Source organism: Patella vulgata, chromosome 4 (genome assembly GCF_932274485.2).
Source record: "Patella vulgata chromosome 4, xgPatVulg1.2, whole genome shotgun sequence".
Classification (NCBI taxonomy): domain Eukaryota; kingdom Metazoa; phylum Mollusca; class Gastropoda; family Patellidae; genus Patella; species Patella vulgata.
Window position 1 is genome coordinate 57,154,395 of NC_065882.2, and position 5,827 is coordinate 57,160,221.

Below are 5,827 nucleotides of genomic sequence, written 5' to 3' on the forward strand. Positions count from 1 at the left end.
TGACTTATTTTAGAGATGTATTTGCGACAAGAAGAATAATATGGGGTACAGTAAATTGTAGATGGTTAGAAACTAGTACGTGTTTTACTTCCCACAAAGATTGGCCATCGTTTGTTAAAGGAGCTAAACCTCTACTCAATAATTTTAATAATATTCGATCTTGTTATTCTGCAGTGAAAATATGGGATCCTAATATCCAATATTTAAGACACATTGGACATTTTAAATCAGTCGTGTACTCTATGGTTTCGGGCGCCATTTGTCCTGAAAGACAATGCGGAAGTAATTGATAATGACTAATTCACAAACAACAATATAATAATTTAATGTTCACCGTACATAAATGATTAGAAACAGCAATAGAGTTTTTAAAAATTGAATATAAATCAGTTTATATGTTCTTATATAACTAATATTTGAATTTAGATCCATTGTCGTCTATTTTAAGGTTCCAAAGAATAGAGCCATTTAATATACGGTCCATAGTTTAATGAATTAATAATAATATTGCTACTATTTTATTTTGAATATGCGAAGTAGTCGCTGATCTTCGAGGATGCTCAAAATGTCTTTTTTATTTGTCTCCATGTTTTTACTTGTATTTTAAAAGAATGAACCAGCAGAGTTCAGGCAAATACAGGGATATTTATTGTTTGAGCCAAGCTTTCGTCTTATCGTCAACCAATGTTTCGCTATTCGCATAATAAAGTTCTGAGGGTCTGGAATTTACTTTGAAACTGTGTTTGGTTATTTGTATAGCGAATATTAAATATAAACATTGGGACAACCAAATATGATCTCTATCGCAAATAAATATTGGTTGATGGCTTCAAGAAACGGTTCTCCCAAAAATAGCGTGGAATTTTTTAATGAACCATTCCCCCAGGCCCACTTCTGTACAAATACAAACTATCAATGGCATATATGTAATATGAAACAAAGAAAAAACAAATCTAGAACACGGGATAAAATAATAAAAGAGTTTATTTGAAGAGTTTATTTTAGAATTTAGTTTGTTTATATAGAGAATTTAACTAAGAAAGGAAAATGAAAAGTTCGTATATTAATGGTATTGTGTTTGTTAAGGTTGATGTTTTGAATTTTTTTTCTATTTCCAATGTTAATTCTGTGTGATTTGTTTGTCAGTGGAAATATACCATAGAGGCAATAGTAAAATATTTCTGTTCAGCACATTGGATTGTGAACATTGTATAATTTCTGTATTATGTAAACTCTGATAAGCAATACATGTACAAAAAACTATAATTAATATAAAGATAGAATCTGTATCTGTTATACCCATTATTCATTTAACAGTTTCAATATTCATACAAAAATGATGGATAGCTGCTTTTCAGTACCAATATTTTTCTTATTCAACTGAGTTTAACGGAATGTCTGATCCCTGTAAAAATTAAAATCCCCATTATCATTAATGGCAGTAGCACCCTCTACTTATTTGTTAATAAAAGGCGTATAGGGTCAGTGAGCAATCCAATTTTGATTTAGCTGTTCTGTTTATTGCTGTTCGTTCTTTTTTGTTGTTGTTGTGGAGTTGGCTGCGTTATGTATTAATTCCTTGTAATTTTGGCACCATACCCGAGACGTGGGCGTTTGGAGTCGACGTTGTTGTCCCTGCGTGCGCTTTAGATCATTAGGTCTGTCATTAAGCCAAGTGGCGTGGTTTCAGTCCCCTGACTGTATACCTGACAATCAAGTTCCCTCCACTAATAACGTCAACAATATGCAATCGAATTATTGAAATTAAAAAGGACCGTATGTTAATCCTGAAATGACCTTATTTATGTCGGATGGACGTTAAACCCAATTCCTCCCTCTTAAACGTTCTCAGTCATTCTGATAATTTTGTATAAGCAGAGCTAACCCAGCGTGTCACAACCGTCTGATACAAATATCGAAAGTTTCGATTTTTTTCTACGCCTAGTAGATGATTTCCCTATGCATATCTGCTCGCGTCCTGATCTTTCAACCTAAAGTCATAAATATTCTCTGACACCTAACAGAAAAAAAAATCTAAATTCAAACACCCTTCTTCGATTCAAAAAATTCTATCAAATTGAAATACAAAACGGTAAACAAAGAATTGCTATCAATAGACGAACTACATTTTCCCTCGCCCTAGCTATGCCCTTGTGTCTATTTTATTATCTCCCTTTGCTGTTTCGAGAATTTGTCATGTATTGACGATTGTTAGATAATGATATTTAGAAATAAATAAGATGAACTAAGAACAACTATGGTACAGTTCGTCCCCAATAATAACCAAGGAATTTTCACAATAATTAATTCTAATCTGAATGGAGTAAGCGACCAGTGATCTTAGCAATACTCTACTCACTTGATATATGTTCTGTGTACCTGATGTACACCGATCATTAAATCAAATTTGCTCACCCGGTTAAGAACTTACACAGTCAAAACATATTTCACCAATGACCATTTTAAGTTTACATTAATTTCTATCGATTTCACACCGCCTTCATTAACTCTCTTAGACAAATAAAGTAATAATAATTTTGCTGTCTTTTTTGTTCAAGTTAACCCATTCTTCATGAAAGTCTTTTTGATACCCTGATGTTCTTTATTACACAATAACAGTCTTTACATAATGTTAAAACACATTTGTTAGCTTTTTAAATACATGTGTACCTGTTGTATCTTTAACTATTAAATTCCATCATTTTCAGCTGTGAATAATAGAACAGAATAGTCGGATGTTAGACCCCTATTTCATTTAATTGTACACGATATATGGGTATATATATACTTTAAATATTTGAAGGACGTCTTGGTAAATATTACATCTTCAATCTAGTAAAATATTGATATCATGGAACAACGTGAGTTATTTTGTAAAATATTTCCACTAATACTAAATCAATACTTATTTGATCAATATTAGCATGTACCGGACCTCAGGCGATAAGAATTCTTCAAATCGGATTAAATGGATCACAAAACAATATTTAGACTTGATTGTTCGCAACCATCTTGAATTTTGTATTAGAATCTCTAAATCCGGCTCTTCAAAGCTCTCTACATATGTTGTTCAAAAAGAGGATTTTATAAAAATAACTTTTGACATTGTAACTTTCAAACAATAGGCTTTAAGGTTATCTTGACAATAACAGTAAAATATTTAAAGTGTAAAACAATCGACACAAACCATGAAAGCAATCAAAATACAGAATATAATCCACAGATTAGGAAAAAACAAGTACACTTTCAATTTAACTTCCTTTTTATTTATGACTACATATTTATATGAAACGATGATGACAAAAATCAAAATTTGTGTTTTGACATAATAATGACTCTAATATTGGCTTTAAAAAAAGGGTTACTCCTAAGGGTAAAAAATATTATTTAAAGTAAGGGGTTAATCAGGCTGGTGTGAATGCTTATTCAGTCGAAAGCTATATTGAATAGTAATTAACTTAATGTTAAACATAATGAATATGTTCTAGCGTATTATTAAAAAAGAAAAAAAAAGACATTTTAAAAAGTCAGAACATCGCCCAATTTGATCAAATCCATAGACGCCTAGTCTGTATATAACAATTACAACTCGAAGTTTGAAAGCTTATAATATAGCATGAAGGGAGCCAACCGCACCAATATTCTAATTCAGGTCGCTACAATATGAAACTGGCAATGATACGATGTTTTCAGGTAACCTAAAGTCTAATTTGACCTTTAATATTATCCGATACTAAATCTATTGTATATCTGACATCATTTATCTAAAGATAAGTTTCATTGCTTTTACCTAAGCTAGAAATAAACATGGCTAATCGCAAATAAAATACGCAAAAATTGTTGTCAATCCTTCTGGGAGATCTATCTTATTTACCTATCTTTATTCTAGTGTTCATTCAAATTCTTTCTCAAAACTATCACAGAAAAATCAGAACTGTTCAGTGGGGAAACCGCCCGTAAGTAAACAATATTTAATTCATTTAGAAACGTCTATTTTCTCAGCTATTTCCTCGCTATATAACAGAGTCACTTATAGATCAGAGGATCTTCAAAATTTGACATATTTGTGTTTGGACCCGGAAGATAGCTTTAACACTAATGTACTAAAGCTTACAGGTAGATAAAAGACTCTTGTTGTAAGTAAAGCGGCATTTTTTGCATAGAAGGGATTGTCTCGGGCAAGGTGATCTTTCCGCGGCACAATTTTCAATTGATTGTTAAGCCCGAGTTCGTTGGTTTTGGTTTTCTGCCACGTTATTCAACACGGCACCGCCAGAAACAAACAGAAACTCTCATAAATCTTCCTGTCTCTATGTGTCCACTTTAATCTAGCTGGCATAAAATATCTATGCAAAACTCTTAAAATAGGCAACGAATTTCTGTTGTAACGAAAATTGTTAGTTATTACAGAAACTGAAACAAGCGGATCTCGCAGAAATCTAACTCCGTGTCGTCACGGTAAAATAAGGCGATGGAACAATGTTTATAGGGACAGTGTGTATTTGAAAAGACGGGGCGTAAATCTGCCTAAAGAAATAACATGTTTGTTTCCAGCAGTAAACGAATGTATTTGGAGCCCAAACTGTCATCGTCTTCTCAACACACCCTTAACCACCAAATCAACAACGAACCAGCTGAAAACATGATTGGCATTAACGTTACCAAATGTCATCGTCATCATCATCTCGATACTACCACCCTCATTCCAGCATCAACCGAGATAAAGTCACAGTCTAATTAAAATTTCGTTTTATTCATATTTTCCGATTCTTACAATCGGCTATCCTCGTTTATTCCGTTAATTTCCGGTTCTTTGAATTTATATTAGCTTTCTGGTCATTTGGACAGAATGCCATACATAACATACAGAATAAAAAATAAAACGACATTATTTTCATCTTTATCACCGTCATCAACCTCATTATCAACATTATCATCATCAACATTACCATCGTTGTCGTCGTAAGCCAGCATGTACTTATGTACATTTTTATTATGACACACAAATTAAATGACCCACATCTAATACAATCGACTAAATCAGAACTTCGTAAGATTAAGTATATCATGACCAGGACACGACACGACACACTTATTAATTTATGTATTTTAGAAAAGTCTTCCTGCCAACCCCAATTCCAGTTCGTTTAGATATGTAACCATAACCTTGGATTTTCATTTGCTCATGGCCTAGAAAGCGACAGAAATCAATGGAGGCCAGGAAGACATTTTACATCAAACGAAAGACAACCCACGTACTTGAAAAACACGTTAGAGGGAGACTCCTATAGCTATTAAAAAGAAAAATATAACAAAATATTTTTATGCACGACGTCTCTTCCAGATTACTCGCATGGAATGACGAATAAATAATACGGTTCTTGAAAAAAAAATAATAGCGCCACCTTTTTTATTCAATCCATACATTTTCAAAATAATATCCATGTACTGCAATCTTATAAGTTATATTCCCTAGATGTAACGCGATCAATATATAAATAATCAGGGCAATTATGGATCTCAAAGTCAGAATACTTCAAATGCACACAAGAAAGAAATAGAGATATGCAGGAAGATTGTTTTGGAAACATCTTATTAATGCAAAAAGTTGTTAGTATTAGGATTAACTATTTAAAATTCCATCAATATTAATATAAATAAATAGCATGTACCTTTCCAGCAAAAAATTCATTAAATATCTGTTATTCCTTATCAAATATACCTTAAGCTTAGAGAATCTTTTAAGTATGGCCACTGGCGCATTAACGCCACTTGTTTGATTTGAGAGTTGAAGAAAAACAAACACGACAAAAACTCCTGGTCCTGA